At 41.0% G+C, this 18,138-nt stretch overlaps 1 protein-coding gene across 2 annotated transcripts in view; it reads left to right on the top strand.

Moving 5' to 3' along the window:
- The window catches only part of BMPR1B (bone morphogenetic protein receptor type 1B), a 386,959-nt gene that overhangs the window by 152,477 nt on the left and 216,344 nt on the right, over positions 1–18,138 (top strand). For both annotated transcript variants that reach the window (XM_054727293.1, XM_054727286.1), the window contains exon 2: positions 10,009–10,110. The gene's annotated coding sequence lies outside the window, so the exon portion shown is untranslated. The remainder of the gene's footprint in view (positions 1–10,008; positions 10,111–18,138) is intronic.

Raw genomic sequence — 18,138 nt, 5'->3', positions numbered from 1 at the left:
CACCTGCATGCCTGCCTGCCTGCCTGATTGCCTCTAACCACTTCTGCATGCCAGCCTGATCACCCCCTAACCACTCCCCTGCCAGACTGATTGACACCTAACTGCTTCCCTGCCAGCCAGATTGCCCCCAACTGCCCTCCTCTGCAGGCCTGGTCGCCCTTAACTGCCCTCCCCTGCACACCTGGTCACCCTCAACTGCCCTCCCCTGCAGGCCTGGTTGCCCCTAACTGCTCTCCCCTGCTGGCCTGATCGCCCACAACTGCTCTCCCCTGCCGGCCATCTTGTGACCATATGGGGGTGGCCATCTTGTGTGAGGGCATGATGGTCAATTTGCATATTACCTCTATTATATAGGATGGATCTTGAGAATATCATGCTAAGTGAAATAAAGCAGTTGGAAAAAAGTCAAGAACCATAAGATTTCACTTATATGGGATTTAAAACTGAAAGCAATAAATGAACAAACAAAACAAACAAAAACTTATAGACACAGACAACAGTATGGTTGTTATCAGAGGGAGGGAAGGTGGGGGGAAAGTGAAGGGTAGAGAGGGCCAAATATATGGTGACTGAAGGAGAATTGACTTTGGGTGATAAGTATACAATGCAGTATGCAGATGATGTATTATAGAATTGTATACTTGAAACCTATATAATCATATTAACCAATGTCACCCTGATAAATTGAATTAAAAAAGGAAATAATTGGTACATTTCATATGTACAAGGTGCTATGCTAGAATTGTTTTTTTTTTTTTTTCTTTTCTGTTCTCACATCATATTTATCCTCAACAGCTTTTGTTTCTCTTCTGTTATCATCTCACTGCTAAAACTATTTTTGCCAAGGTCATGGATTACCTCTTTTGCTGCAAAATCTGTTGGCCTCTTTTGAGTCCTTTTGCTGTATCTCAGGATCATTTGAATCTTAGGTGTTCCCTTCTCAAAACTGTTCTCTGTCCTCCCCTAACCCACGTCTCCCCACCTGTGCCAATCCTTCTCCGCCTCCTTCGCAGGTTTCTCCACGCCCTCTGCCTTCTGCTGGTGCTTCCAGGAGTTTAGTCTTCAGCTTCCTTCCCTGGCCCTCTCCTGGCTCATTTGGTCCACTTTCCTAACTTCATTTATTAGTATTAAATGCTAATGGCTCTCATATCACCAGAACAGGTCTCTCCCCCACAGAACAGGCCCTCTTGTGCGACTTCTACACATCTCCATTTGGAATGTCCACCAGAGCTTCAAGCTTGACATACCCCATGTCCCAAGCTAAAGTCATCTTCCTTCCTTTAATCCCAATGGGTTTGCTTCTCTTCCTCTGTCCTCTTGATTAGCAAACTGCACTATTATTCTCCCTGTTGCCAAAACCAGGAACCTAAGAATTGTCTATGATATCTTGACTGCTGTCTATCTCTTCAACTCCAGTTTTTAAATCCTTCCTGTTTTATTTCCTTAATACTTCTCAAGCATAGCCACCATTTTCTGTTTTGATCATCATGGCCTTAGTTTAGAACCCCTGCTTTCTCACCTTGAATCACCATACGTGTCCCTTACCTGGTCTCCCTGCAGCCGGTTTTGCTCCTTCCATTCTAGCATCTATTAGTCAAAGTGACTTAACAAAAACTCATTCTTAAAAAGTTCCTCAGAATAAAATGCAAAATCCTCAGTATGGCATATGAGACTCTTGAATATATGCTGCTGCTTAAATCTTCTGATCTTGTATTTCATCACATGTCTGTGATTAGCTCCCAGTGGTCTTCAGAACCTAGCTGAAGCAGCCACGGTAGCTCAGATCTGCCCTGTGCCTGCTGTTCCAGGTGAGCTCTCTGTCCCTCCCTTGTGCTCCTGTGACACCCAGTGTTGAACTCTAAGACAATGTATGGCAATAATTTGTTTGTTACACTTTTAGTATTTATGGAGAGGGTTTGTGATGCTTTGCCATATATACTTATTACTTGTAAGTATTTAGCATAAAGCCAGTAAGGGTACAATAGGAATGTTAAATGAATTAATGAGTAACCATACTAAGATCAATAGAACCTATATTCTACTCTGAAATAACTCACTACCTAGTGATATTTATAAATACAAATAATGTAGAAAACCCATCAACAATTATGCTAGAACTAGAGGCCCAGTGCACGAAATTCGTGCACTGGGGAAGGGGGTGTCCTTCAGCCCAACCTGCACCCTCTCCAATCTGGGATCCCTCGGGGAATGTCTGACTGCCTGTTTAGGCCCGATCCTGCAGGGATTGGGCCTAAACAGGCAGTCAGACATCCCTTTCACAATCCGGAACTGCTGGCTCCCAACTGCTTGCCTGCCTGCCTAATTGCCCCTAACCACTTCTGCCTGCAAACCTGATCACCCCCTAACCACTCCCCTGCAAGCCTGATCGATGCCTAACTGTTCCCCTGCCAGCCTGATCATCCCCAACTGCCCTCCCCTGACAACCCGTGTCACCCCCAAATGCCTTCCCCTGCATATTCCCTCTTTATTAGATAGGGCTTTTTCTTTAACATATTGGACAGCCCTAATTGTTTTGGCTCAGTGGATGGAGCATCGGCCTGCAGACTCAAGGGTCCCAGGTTCGATTCTGGTCAAGTACATATACCTTGGTTAGGGGCACATACCCAGTGGGGAGTGTGCAGGAGACAGCTGATCAATGTCTCTCTCTCATAGATGTTTCTAGCTCTCTAGCCCTTTCCCTTCCTCTCTGTAAAAAATCAATAAAATATATGTAACAAAAAAAGAAACATTTAAGACTTCTCCATATCTGCCTGGCTGGTGTGACTCAGTGGTTGAGACCACAGGCTGCCACCACAGGGAGGGGGAACGTGCCATGGGGGTGTGCGCCCCTCGCAGGCTTAGACTCAGCCCAGGCTATGGCCGCTAGGAGGGGGATCGCGCTGTGGGGGTGCATGCCCCTCACACACTGAGACCCCAGCCCAGGCTACGGCTGCTGGGAGGGGGATCGCGCTGTGGGGGTGCCCGCCCCTCGCACACTGAGACCCCAGCCCAGGCTACGGCTGCTGGGAGGGGGATTGTGCTGTGGGGGTGCGTGCCCCTCACACTCTGAGACCCCAGCCCAGGCTACGGCTGCTGGGAGGGGGATCGCGCTGTGGGGGTGCGCGCCCCTCACACTCTGAGACCCCAGCGCAGGCTATGGCTGCTGGGAGGGGGATCGTGCTGTGGGGGTGCGCGTTCCTTGCACTCTTAAGACCCCAGATAAGGCTATGGCCACTGGGAGGGGGATTGCACCCTTCGCAGGCTGAGACCCCAGCCCAGGCTAAGGCAGCTGGGAGGGGGATAGTGCCTTGGGGGCGTTCGCCTCTCACAGGCTTAGACTCAGCCCAGGCTATGGCCACTGGGAGGGGGATCGTGCCATGGGGGTGCACGCCCCTTGCAGACTTAGACTCAGCCTAGGCTATGGCCGCTGGGAGGGGGATCACGCTTTTGGGATTTACGCCCCTCGCAGACTTAGACTCAGCCCAGGCTAAGGCCGCTGGGAGGGGGATCGTGCCATGGGGGTTCATGCCCCTTCCAGACTTAGACTCAGCCCAGGCTATGGCCGCTGGGAGGGGGATCGTGCCCCTCACAGGCTGAGACCCCAGCCCAGGCTAAGGCCCGCTGGGAGTGGGATCGGGCCATGGGGGTGCGCGCCCCTCGCAGGCTGAGACCCCAGCCCAGGCTGCCGCCGCTGGGCGGGAATCGTGGTGTGGGGGCGCCTTAGAGCTGGAAAACCTGCGCTGCCAAGGCTGGGGGGACTGGGGTACTCCGGCAGGGATGAGAGGACTGGGCGCAGCCATCTTGTGGCCATGGGCACCGCCATTTTTGTCGCGGAGTGATGGTTAATTTGCATATTACTGTTTTATTAGATAGGATGTGGGATTAGCTATTAAAACTCATGTTTTTAAGTAGGAAATGATTAAATGCTAATATTTCAGAGACTATCTCTTGAGGATCCTATATACTAAAAGCCTGATATGCTGTGTCCAGTTATCAGGTCAGCCATTCAACCAATCAAAGCATAATATGCTAATGATATGCTAAGTCCACTCAACTGCTTGCTTTGATGTGCACTGACCACCAGGGGTAAGGGCTCCAACCGGTAGGTTAGCTTGCTGCTGGGGTCCTGCCTATTGATCAGGACTGAGCGAGAGGGGCCAGACTTGCCCTGGAGCCCTTCTGTGGTCCCTCCCCAGCTGGCCAACCTCCTGCGTCCCTCCCTGGCCCTGATCATGAACTGGTGGGGTCCCTCAGCCTGGCCTATGCCCTCTTGCAATCTGGGACCCCTTGGGGGATGTTGGAGAGCTGGTTTTGGCCCAATCCCGCAGGCCAGGCCAAGGGACCCAACTGGTGCACGAATCTGTGCACCAGGCCTCTAGTATATAATAAAATGACACAGAAATGTCCATGACATTCAGTTGTCTCTTTGAAATGATGCATTATTGTAATGTTTACAGTATTCCGAGTACTTTAAAAAAACATTTTTTATTGACTTTTTAAAACCTGTCTTTTGTCAGTTTTAGGAGAACTTAACAAATGTGCAGCAGGGTGTGTTAAATTTCTGGACATTTAGTTGGCTAGCTAGGATTCATGGGGATCAATGCTTGTTTTGCTTTTCCTTTCTGAAACTACTGAAACAATTGCTATTACCTAATAAGATTTCACATGATTCTGGCCTCTGACTCTATGCTTTATAATTAATTCACTAATTACAAGAAATGTAGTGCTTTTTTTTTCCTCTGTCAAAAACAAATTTAAGAGGACATAATGCATTTTTAAGAACTTGGGCCTGTTTGATGAACTCCCAGAGTTAAAAATGCCATTGTGACGTAATTTTCCTCATTTAACAAGGGGGCAAAATTTTTTAGAAAATAGTTAGTGATGCCTAACAATTTTTAAAGTTATAAATGACTGTGTATCATGGACTTTTACATTGCTTAGAATAGCTGAGACTGTGAATATTAACTCTTTGATTCCAAGGACAGGATCTCTTTAATTGGTTTTCAAGTCATGATTCCAGGGCCCTAGAAGTCTGAAGGATGTTTAAGGGGCCTTGTGAGGACGCCAAGGAGTAGGTGGGCAGGCTGTTGGTAGAGTTCTGTGGCCCTGCCTTGCATCTTCCCCTCTTTAATCACATTAGCTGTTTTTATGTTGTCTATTGGAGGTGGTTTTTTTTTTTTTTTTTAAGGATATTATTTAAGAATTGGGGCGGGTGGGGGGGCTTCTAAAATACTTCGGAAACCATTGGTTCACTTGATGCAAATAATTGAAGAAATCATTATGTTGACAATCAGGAAACCCATGAAAATAGAAAATGTACAACATTTCTTTCTGTTTCCATGAGTCACCTACTGTGACATGCTCAGAGATTTGGGGGAGAGCTGTACATTTAAGGTGTGAAGCGAGCAGGGTGTCCTGTCTTGTTTGTTTCCACCACTCTCAATCAGCCCACGGCATTTCCATGGTCTGGTCATTAGAACCTTTGGACCAGGGCCTGACTAGGATTGGGGGGAGTGGGAGGTGGGAATTTGGGGAACAGCGAGAAACAGAATTTTAATGCTCCTTAAGAGCAAGGGGAAGGGTTGCTGGTTTTGCCAGTGTCATGGTGTTCTCATCATAATGCTAAGTACTTTCATTCCAGGAAACTGAAGACTCAGGTCAGAGTTTTATAGATTTTGGCCAAAGGCTGTTCCAGGGGAAGAGTAAATGTTTAAAGGTGCTGACCATTCCCCTAACTTATTTCAAATTTTTGGTTCCATACTTCTCTTTCCCACCCCAAATAGGATTATCCTAGGTGTAAAATCCAGATCACTACCATAGTAACCACACAAATAAAGCACAAAAAGTCCTATTTGTTTTGATTTCGTAGTGATGGAAAGAAAACTACACAGAGAGATGTTTAAGGGACATAGATGATGCTACAAAAAATGTCTATAGGAGATAAGTGGGAATGTACTTTGCCTATACAATAATTTGTATCTTAGAAGTAGAATCTGGGGAGTAACTGTATCTTTTATACAGTAAAAAACGTTGGCAATGTTGGAAAAAAACTCATTTTCAAAATGATATTTTTTTTGGGGGGAAATTGAACTGTTAATTGGAAAAATTGGATTCTTTGCAGCAGAGATGGAAAAATATACATTGCCATATGTGAAGAAGGTTGAGGGCAGTTTATCATAAACATGAGTTTGTCAAATACATCTACACACACACCCCTGTTTTGGCCTCAGAAGACAAAATTCTAGGCCCACAGATAGAGAAATATTGTGTATTTGTACATCTCTCAGATAAGTAGGCATTTTATTTATGCACATATTAACAGGAAGCAGTTTAAGAATAGGGATCAATCATACCTGGGGCAAAGACATTGGAGCTTATCAAATTTGCTGGACTTAGAGTGAGGTCTGAGCAAGTGGTGAGAATGTCACTCACAAGGTTCTGATTCACCCTTTATTCCACTGCTGATTATACAAGAAGCATCACTGGACTCCTGGACTCAAATTATTGTAGTGGCTACAACCGCTTCAATCCTAATTGTAAAGGCAATATGTGTAGAATATAGTTCTACTGCCCAAAGGTAACCTCTGTGTCCACTTTGGTGTATTGTTTCTTTTTTCGTATTAGTGTGCATCTTATATACAAAAAAAATAAAAAATATATATATATAAAATACACTTTTACATAATGTGAATATTGGTATTAAAATTTGAATCAAATATGCACATGATTTCCTAAACTGCATTTTAGTTTATTCATTTAACAATTCTTTATTTTGTACCTGCCATAACCTAGGGATTCCCAGAACTCAACATTCCCTGAAAGCATGGCATTTAATGACTTCTTAATATTCTATTATATGATGAGTTATTTAACTATCTCCTTATTGTTGGGCATTTACATTGTTTCAGTTTTTTTGCTATTATAAATGATATTAAATTATCATCTTATCTAATTTTTCCTATGTCAGTATATCAGATTTTTTTCCTGAAGTAAAAGCCCAGTAAATGTAATTATATTTTAATAATCCTCAATTTGGAGAAAATTAGCCAAACAATAGGGTATTCAGGAACAAATGTCAGACATAATCACTGTGGTTGTCTTTTCAGTCCTCCAGCATTCTGGCTGAAGTTTAAATGGCCTGGACTTGAACGTCACTGTAGTGTGGGTGTATCAAGGTTGTAGCACAGTGCAGTTGCCTAATATGTAACAGATATTTGTTATGACAGATCGTGTCATTGTACTCTGAGTTATTCATCTCTCATTATTGTTCTTGATATCTCAACACCCAATTCTTATGCATAAACAGCTTTTAGAGCCTACCTGATCTCTTACACTCTTCTGGGTCATTGATGCTTTAAAAACATTTCACCGTACCATGGCCCCACTGAACAAAAGAGAAGGAAAAATTTAAGAGAAAAGAAAATTCCTGCCCAATGTATAGGTGTTTGTATGATAATAAACAAATGTTGCTTTTATTGAATTTTGAACTATGTGTGGTATTTGGTTCTTTTAGAAACACCCTGCAAGTAGCTAATGGCCATAAGATAAAAGATAAGCCATAGTTCTCTTTCTCCCTCCCCTTTCTCTTCCCTTCTGTGTGGGTGTGAGTGTGGGCATGTGTGTGCACGTGTGCGCATGCTCACACATTCTCACATGTCTGTTTTTTCAAATATGCGATTTGGTTCATTTCAGTCATTTGTAGCAGTCACAAATATTTAGCCCAAAGTGTTTAATCTTCCCATGAAGCGCTTCAGAGATTCGTCATATGAGATCATTGGTTTCTCTTTAGTGCTAAGTCATAGCAAATTATCATCTTTTTTAGGTTGATTTTGTAGAGTGTTAAATGCCGTTTAAATTTCCCTTAGATATGAAGCCATTTATTTTTCTCCTAATCACTTAAAATAGCAAGAACTAATCAACCGGAGTTTTTCTCCTTGTTATGAACACACCAATCTACCCCTGACTCACGTGCGTGTTTCAGCCTTTAGGTCAGTGGGAACTTTTCCCAGCCGTGTTTTCTTTTTTTTCCCTTCATTCCTAATTTCTCTGAGGAACAAATGGCAGCATAGTTAAGCATTAGGAACTTGTTGCCGAAGGTGCTAACCTAAACATCAGTGCCAGGATACGACTGAGACTTAATAGACTAATTAACTTGTCTACTGCACCCCTGACCTGGGGCTTTCGTACAATGGGCTGTACTCAAGGAACTGAGAGTCTGGTATCCAAAGTAGAGAAATGCAACTTTGTGTGCTTTATACATCAACATGCAATTAATACTGGGTTCTTTAAGAAAATAGATTTTGAAAACGGAACTTTATTCCATCACATGTTTTTGGAAGTCCGATACTGCGGGATTCTGTGTGCCTTTCTGTTTGTTTTCTTCTCTGGCATTTTACGGCAGTGCTACACACAGAACCCTCACGTTATTTAATCCAAAGGTGCCGCTGACCCCCAGAGGAGCCGAATGATAGAGAATGCCACAGTTTCTGAGTTACCCATTCCAAGGGAGGATGCCCTCACAGCCACAGTAACTCGCAGGAACAAATAGGAACTTGAAGCTTGAATGACATTTTAAAAAGTGTTTGCATTATGAATTCCTGACTATGGTATTCATGTTTCTTTCAGTAAGAAGATTAGTTTTATTTCCTCTTAGGTTCCTTTTCTCACTTCTCCTTCATGTTGGAGACAGTTTAAATACACTTCAAGGGCAGTTAACATTCAACTGCCACTGGATCCAGGGCACTGGGTAGAAGCTGAATTGAATAAATCTATTCATATTAGTTTGTCAAGCTATGGGTTATGCTTCTCTCTGGATCTTGGGAACCCACAGAGAGGTAACAAATCAATGCTTTCCTGTTAGGATTTTATTTAGAACAGAATTTGTGAATTTGGAAGCATTCATTGGACCACCAAATGTCTGCTGAGCATGCGGCAGGCGCTGTGGTAGGCACTGCGGATAAAACGGCGAACAAGAATGACTGTTCCTAACCCTGCTGATCCAATAGTGGAAGCCACACAAAGTACAGTGCTTACCCCTTATTCGAGGTTTCACTTTGCATGATTTCAGCTATCTGCAGTCAGCCGCAGTCTAGAAATATTTAATGGAAAGTTCCAGAAAGAAGTAATTTATAATTTTAAATTGCGCGCTGTTCTGAGTATGGTGATGAAATATTTTGCCGTCCCGCTGCGTCCCTCCTGGGATGTGAATCTTCCCTTTGTCCAGAGTAGCCACACTACCCACCCATTCTTTACTGAGTCGCCATCTCAGTTATCAAAGAGAGACCACATTCATCTAACTTTTATGTTGGCATACTGTTTCAATTGACCTATTTTATTATTAGTTATTGTTGTTAATCTCTTAATTTATAAATTAAACTTTATCATGGGTATATTTGTATAGGAAAAAACGTAGTATTATAGATGCATCCCCCTGGGGGGGGGATCTTGGAACATATCCCCTGTGGATAAGGGGGGGACTACTATAAACACAAAGAATAGCAGAACTCAAGGCAAGGCTGCTTGTGATGCGGACGGTGGAACAGGGTAAAGGGATAGGGAGTGACTGGAATGTGTGTGAGATGTTATGTGAGCCATAGTATTTAGGGAATCGCTTTCAGGAAGGCTATGTTAGACCTGAGAACTAAAGGATGCGATGTAGCCTTTGGGTGGGGGCGGTCCTCATTCACTTACTGGCAGTCAGTTCACCTGAAGGCGGCGTAAACAAGATTCTCATGCACTTCTCAGTACAGGTGTGCTGCATGGACATTCTCAGCGTCGATAACGCTCAGAGGTGATGCTCAGAGGATACTAGCTAAATGAACAGAATAAATACATATTGGCATATGATTTAAGGGGAAATTGCTTTGTCTTTCTAAAGTTACGTTGCCTCCAGTAGTGGAGTAAAAGATTTAGGTGTTGTGTGCATTTTTGTTTTGTTTTTATTGAAATGTAAAGTGAGCCTCACATCGACAGTTTTTGTAGTTATTTGTTATTTCTTTTATTTTGCAGGTTTCAGCGTGGTCAAGAGAGTGAATGTATCGGAAGTGGGTGTACCTTGCATGAATCATCAAGAGCATTGTATGCTATAAATTTCAGCAGCATATTTATCTGGTTAGTATTCTAAATCAAGTCAGACTTGGCCTGATAGTACACCTCTTAGAAATTAAATCATTGATATTAAGGGAAAGACCATAAATTGATTTTGTGTATCAACTTATATTGAGACAATTCACCATATGTCTAGCGAGGCCACATGCAAGTTAGTTAAGGTGTTAACAAAGTCATTTGAATTCCTGTGGGGGGTGTGTATGAAGGGGGTGGTACTGGTGAAGGCAAGAAGTCAAATGGCATAGAGGCCAGATGAGAAGAGTGACTGTGGACGTTGTGTACTGCCTGCAAGTGAATTTTATTTGTACCCATTTTTAAAAGGAAACCTGATGAACAGGTATGTTTGCAGTCCTTCACTTTGACAGGTTGGGGGTGGGCAGGGGAGATGAACATTGGAACATTTAGTGTTTGAAAGACAGTCCAAGATCAGTCGATAGATAAACATAGTTTCCAGTTTAGGCTTTAAAGTTATTCTTGACCTGTTTCTTCTTGTTTATTCATTGAGAACTGCAGTTTTAAAGATACAAAAATATTTCATTTATTCTCGAACTAAGAATGGATTTGATTTTCAGTTAAAAATTAATGTTACATGTTGATGTTGTTCAGAGTCTTTTCTTTGGCTCTTTTTTCTACTCGCTCAGTTTAATTGTGTTCACCCACGTCTGTGCTTTCAGTGATTATGATTCCATTCCTTGCATCCCTTAGTTTAGATCCTTATCATTTCTCAGTTATACTCTAAAATAGCTTCTTAATATCTGTCCACCTTTCCCCTTTCCAAACTGTCCACCATTTTGTCAGCAGAAAGGATATCTGACCAGACCACTCTATCTTCATTGACATTTGATGCTTCCAGGATTATGTCCTTTGGCATATATGTCCTTGGATACCTCCAGGATTATGTCCTTCAGCTTCATCTCATCCTTGCCTGCCATTCTAATATTGTCGCTTGGCTCTATCGTTTCTATACCTGTACTCATAGCCTATGAATATCCTATAGTTTCTCAGTTCATCTGCTTGCTCATTCATTCATGGTTCTGTTCCTTCGCACTTTCTGTTCCCTGTTTCTTGAATGCCATTCCTATTTATTGTTTACTTGGGAAGTTTTTATTTATCCTTCATGATTATGTTTAAAAAATATTTTTTCTCTATGATTCTTTCCCTGGAAGAGGTAGGTACTTCCTTTCTCTCCTCCCATAAGCCTTGAATACATCTCTGGTTTGGTTCTCAATAAAATTTTACAATGTTTCCTTGGCTCTCTTATAGTGCTCTGTAAACCCCTTTGGATAGACACTGCCTTCTGTTTTCCTCTTTATCCCCAGCCCTCAGCACAGTAACTAGTAGGGCTTCAATTGTCATGTGTTGAATGAGCAAATTAATACATGCTCCATATTTAGCACATTATATTTATTATGGAACGAAAATTATAAGGATACGATTTAGTTCCTCTCAATAAGGTTGTGATTTTGTTTGGTGGACAAGACTTAAACACATGAAATAATTAGGGAACGCAAGATAGAGCGTAGTGTACAAAGGAATTATTTATATTATAAAAGTTGAGTATATATACATACACATACTAGTATACAGGTACACACATACCTACACACAGTAGGTGGAGGAAGAGCAAAGGTCAATTTTAAGTATGACATAGGCTTCATGAACTAGGTAAGAGTGTAATGGGATAGTGAAGGAGTGTACCCTAGTAAGTCTTAGATTGTTTATATAGGTTTAGTATAAAGCCAAATATTGATCCTTTTTATTTATAAAGGGCCACAGATCAAACAGGAGAAATTAGAACAATGAATGAAAGTTGAGGCGGGTTCTTGGTATGTGTTGGAGAGAGATTAATCCATGCCTAGTGAAATCTGCACTGAATAATTAAGTCCTAAATGTAGATGCCCAAGTAGGAAGGGGGATGATTGACAGAAGAATCGTATAGTGACAGTAGGTAACTTCTCTTCGGCTGGGTTTTAAACAATAGTTGTGAACAGTATTTATTGGGAGCTAAGATGTTATAACTAGAACACTGTTCACCCATGTGGGGAAAATGAAAACAAAACCAGAAATGAAAGCAAAACAAACAAGTCAGATTCATTAGTTTGCAGGTGGACAGTGAGAAGGGTTTAAGTTAAGTAGACGAGTGAATAAAAAAAAAAACCTGTGGTACCTTTATTCAATAGAATACTATACAGTTGTAAAAAAGAAGGATCTCTGAACCCTTGAGACATCATGGAGGGACCTGGAGAGTATTATGCTAGGTGAAATAAGCCAGTCAGAGAAAGACAAGTATCACATGCTCTCACTTACATGTAGAATCCAATGAACAAAAGAAACTGATGAGCAAAATAGACCCAGAGACATTGAAGCATGCAACAGATGTATCTCAGAGGGAAGGGGTGTGGGAGGTGGGAAGAGATTAACCAAAGAACTTACATGCATATATGCATAACCAAGGACACAGAAAATAGTGCAGTGAAGTCCTGGGGTGGGGTGAGCTTGGGGGAGAAAGGATCAATGGAGGAATAAAAGGGGACATCTGTAATACTCTCAACAATAAAGATAAATTTTGAAAAAAGAAAATGAAAGGACAAACAAAAATTAATTCATTAAGTTGGGTATGACTTCCTGATGGAAGAGAAACCATCTTCCTGGGGAGTCAAAAAAAGAGAAAATGGAGTGAGCAGGAGGTTCACAAACAGCAAATGATTAAGTCTACAAAGGCTGAAATCTACAGCCATAATATGCACTATACATTTCTCATTTTCATATTAGTTTCCTGAGTGTATTGAAGATAAAGCTGACTCAGTCTAGGATATATGAGGCTGAAAACGTAGGGAACTTATACGTTTGCCATTCCCCAAGGTCTTTTGCACGTTCCATAGTCTTCTCTGTATATTTCGTAGATGGTGTCAGAGTTTTTATTTATCCTCATGGGAGAAATAGGAAGTACTTATACTCCATCTCAGTCCAGAATCGCTTCGATTTTTACAAGTTCTTTTTGGTCCTTGGAATTTAGGATTGGAACATGGTCAAGCTTTTCAAACGTAGGGAGATAGTAGCTTCAAGGTACTGTGGAATCTGCTGCACCACAGAAAATAATTAGATTAATAGCTATGTTGACCACATACCAAACCCACTTTAAAAGCACATTATAATTTCCACAATACCCTATTTCTATGAAAACCCTGTTTGGAAGGGAAACTAGGGCAAAGAGAGGTTTTTGAGCTTTGCCCAAGATCCCAGACAATCTGATTCTATAATCTGAACTTTTAATCACTGTGTCCCCTCTACCATTTGAAAAGGAAAAATATTTTTTAAGGCTCTGAGATCCTAAATTGGGAATCACAACTTTCAACAAATGATTAAGGAAATAGATGATGGAACCAGATTCTTAAAGTGATGGATTCTTATGAGAAATCTGTATGTGAGCCAAAAAGAGCTACAATTAAAATTTTTAATTTTTCCCACATTTCTCCTTTGCTCTAGAGTTAATTTCACAACTTCTATAATTAAGGGGTAACCCAATACTATGAGTTTAAAGCCAGAGTAATAACCAAACTTTTCAACATAAAATTAATGGTTCTTGACAATGTGGTGGTCTGTGATATTATTAGGTTGTCATGAAAAATTTAAAATTGCAATTTGAAAGTGGGCTTGAGTGCCTGTTGTACTTGCAAATTTGGAAATTTTCCTAGGCTAATGCAGTATGAATCTGTGCTTGATTTTGTCAAGTTTGTAAAATTCATAAACTTTGTTATTTAAAGTCAGGTCCAGAGGAAACTGATAACTCATATTTCATATCTAGCCATAGCTTTCGTATTTTCTCATAATTCCTTGATAGAGGCAATCAGGTAGAGGTGATATATTACTCATACAATTTTGTAATATGGAGCAAAAAATCCCAGTGGTTATTTTAAAGTTTTTAGGGTTAGTGGTTATATATTCTGATTTTCATAGGTTGATGTAACTTTCTCCAGATATTATGTAGGAAAATGTCTTGTTTTGGTTTGAGACATTTTAAAGCAAAAATCATTTTAGGATACCTTGACCACAGTTGAAGAAAGCCAACATTCATGAAAGTACCTGGAGAATTTCAGCAGTGTTCTCGGTAGTGTGGTCAGTGCTTTAATATGAATTGTTTGTCTTGAATCAGATACTGATTACAAATTAATCTGATACTACTTCCTTCCCCCACTTTTTTGGTCTAGGAACTGGGCCAACAATACTAATGCATTTGGAGTATTATGATGATGATGTGAAAATCAGACATTTATGAAATAACAGAGTAAGAATTCAGGATACAGTTAGATACTGGATTTGGTTATTTTTTTCCATCTGACTTCTTATAAATCCAGGCTTTTGCAATATTGCTTTTGGGATTTTCACCTTGCCTTATTCCCTGCAGATAAAAATTTCTTTAGTCTTACCAGAGATTACGTTTTTAGATTCTTTTTTGTCTTTACCACAATTGTTGAAGATGGAAAGAAAGAGTATTTACTTGAATTGTACAAGACACATAGGCTGTCTTAATATGAGCTAGATTGCTAGTTAACTTAGATTTTTATTCAATTCAGTGTTTGGGGATTTTAAAAAATCATGTCAGCTATGCACTTAGGCCACTGTAATGACACCAGATTTGTTCCTCTCCTTTATGCGGAATTGACTATATTACCAAGCTCTATTATTTTATCCTGTGTTGGTCTCCAAAATTCACCCTTAAAGTTCATTCTCACTTTCACAATTTTCTTCAAAGCTTTCATTTTTGAATGACTGGTGTTTGGCATAGACTTTTAACTGATTTCTTTGTTTCAGTTTTTTTTAACACACTGCATAAAAGTTGCTCTGAATTTTGAGGTATGTGGGGCAGGTGCATTATAATAATGCAGTAAATAATTATTGATTGGTTATAAATGAGTTCTCAGAGATAGAAATTCAGATACTTCATTTGAATGTTGGGATTTTTTAATGATGACTATATATATATATATATATATATATATATATATATGTTAGTTTGGTGATAAATGTAATGAAATGCAACTAGGTTCTTTCTTCACTACCTTGTATATTTTAGTTATAAAACTTGAACCCTGGCTATCCTATCAGTGATAAAAGAGAAAAAAGAAACGGGTTACTTAACTTTGAGTGAGTAAATAGTAGTTCAAAATGGTAAAGCTAAAATTAATATTTTCTTCATATGTTTTTTCTGTATTTGTAAAATATATTTAGACATTTAAACATATAAAAATTGTTATGAAAGTTTTAGCAGGTGACATGGGCAACATAGAGAAAGAAAAGTCAGCATTTTTGTGGAACTTTTTCACATATCTGTGAGATTGTTGCCTTGGCAACCATTCATTTTTGGGAGCTTATTTTCACTGGGTTGCTCTGTGTTTTCGAGAAAAGAAAACCCCCAAACGCTCACCTAATTCTAGTTTGTTGCTTTTTCATCACAGTCTTTCAGTAAACTTTTAATTGTTGATGCTGAAAAGCGTGCAGCAACGGTTGTGTGAACAGTGCTTGGCTTCTATTGTGTTGTGTTTCACATATCACTCATCCATTTCCAACAGGTGTTCTGCCAGCTGGGCCCAAAACGTTTCAAATGATTGAGAATGTATTTCCATACTTACCTTGCATTGTGGCTGTTTACCGTAAAAGGAGTTCTCTGATTACATAGTTTTCTGGCACAGCCAAAGACCGGCGGACAGAACAGCCAGTCTAATTGGAGGTGTACCTGCATGTTGTTATTGCGTCCAAAGAAGGAAGAAGTGGGAGGACTGGGATTGTCTTGTGTGTAGCTCTGGTGCTGATAAATGGATTTTTCTTTTAATCGTGTCTATTTTGGCACATATATTTATGTTGTGGCAAGAAGGAATTTAAATGGAGTCAGGATAATTTTATTTTCACAGCTGCTGGAAGATACAATATAAGAGTTTGAACACTCAACATTTTAGAACTAGGTGACTTATTAAAATGGAGGGAAAGATCTCTTATATTTTGCCTCTTTGATGAAAGGTAAAACAATTGCAAGGTCTTTTCTATCTGTAAAATTACCTGGTTTGTGATCATATGACTGGATTGAGGACATGTAGGACATTTTATGAATAGATCACACTTTTGTCAAGATGTTAAACAAACTGTTGAACTTCTTGAATATTTATGTTTCACACTACTGAGATTAAACTATCCTTTGTTTACTTATTATTAATCCACCAAGTAAACCAGTCTCAATAGGCAGTACATTAAACAAATCCGTTTCCCAGGGTGATAAGTAGAGTTTGCCTTCAGCTATAAATAATCATGCCTGAAACATCTCATTTTCAAACTGTAGTTATTTGTAACTGATACCATGTTTAAATGCCATCTTATAGCTGATATCAAATTTAACTGTTGCTGTTACTTTATGGCATACCATTATTGGATTGAATTCTAGCCTCAGCACAACTCCAAATATAAGCAGGTGTTAAGAAATGTTGCCTTAAAGTTGCAGGCGTAAGATACAGCATGTCCATGCAGATAAAATAGTCTTATTTGCAACATTGAAAATATGTTTACATTTTATGGACAAATAAAACTGATGAGGAACTAAGGGAAATATCAAATACTTCCTCCGCTTATATACAGTACTGTGTTGTAAAACTGCTATGATCTAAGGTACTGCAATATCCTCAGTCATTAAACCTTCCACTATTAAGTTCTGACTTTTCCTATTTACTAGAAAATTAAAACAATTAGAACTCTCCATTCGAAAGTATGTGCCAGGATACGTAGTCTAGCATGGTGGTAGAAAAAGCTGGCTCTGGTGTTAGCTGTTGGTACGTGAATCCTCGCCCTTCCATTCATTCCTTGTGTGACATTGGGTAAGCTACTTCACATGTATGTTCCTCCGTGCCTTTACCTCTGAATGAAGGTAATAACAGTACCTACTTCATAGGTTTGTTTGAAGGTTAAATGAACTAATATGTGCACAGTGCTTAAGTCAGGGAGCTAGGATAGCTTAGCTGTCATCATTCCAATGCTTGGTCCTCCCATGCCTAATGACTGTAGGATGAGAAATACTATTGTGGGGAAGTGGAGCTTCCTGGATCATTGTTTGTCATGGTATTCATTGTAAAGTTGCAGAAACTAAAATGGCTGTTAAATAATTTTTTTCAAAATGAAATGATTAGTGGCAGATTTGGGACTTCAGTTTGGGAAATTTTCAGTGTCTTGCATCTGTTCTGTTTTTTTTTTTTTTTTTTTTCTTGAGCACTAAAATAATTTTAATAGCTATACTTGAGGGTTGGCACACGAAATTCGCGCACAGGTACGGTCCCTAGGCCTGGCCTGCGATTAGGGCCATCTTCCCTGGCTGCCTAAAGCTGGCCCTGCCCCCCCACCACCACCCACCACTGGTCCCCCCTTGGGTGATTGGAGCCTGCTGGCTGGGGGGAGGAACTGAGAGGTTGGCTGTTCCCGCCTACTCGCCGGCCCCACCCCCACCGTGGGTCACCCTCTGTGTGTGGGGCAACAGTCAGGGCGGGGGCCTGGGCCTGGTGCCGCCCGCATCCCCCGCCACCCACCCCCTGTTCCCCATTCGCCATCGGGCGATCCGAGCCTGCCAGTTGGGGAAAGTGACAGAGAGGTGGTCAGTGTGCCTCATAGTGACTGGTCAAGCGGTCATTCTGGTTGTTCTGCCGTTAGGGTCAATTTGCATATTAACCTTTTATTGTATAGGATAGAGGTCCAGTGCATGGGTGGGGGCTGGCCGGCCTGCCCTGATGGGGCTGGCCAGGGTGAGGAACTGCAATCGTTCAGGTCTCTGGTTGTTCTGGTTGTTCTGCCGTTTTGGTCACTGGGCTTTTATTATATGGGATTAGAGGCCTGGTGCACGAAATTTGTGCATGGGGCGGAGGCGGGTGTCCCTTAGCATAGCCTGCACCCTCTTCAATTTGGGACATCCCTCTCACAATCCAGGACTGCTGGCTCCCAACTGCTTGCCTGTCTGCCTTCCTGATCACCCCTAACTGCTTCTGCCTGCCAGCCTGATCA

This window comes from Eptesicus fuscus, chromosome 2 (genome assembly GCF_027574615.1).
Source record: "Eptesicus fuscus isolate TK198812 chromosome 2, DD_ASM_mEF_20220401, whole genome shotgun sequence".
In the NCBI taxonomy this organism is placed as follows: Eukaryota; Metazoa; Chordata; class Mammalia; order Chiroptera; family Vespertilionidae; genus Eptesicus; species Eptesicus fuscus.
Note: the sequence above shows the minus strand (reverse complement) of the source record. Positions and strands in the feature narration are given on the sequence as shown.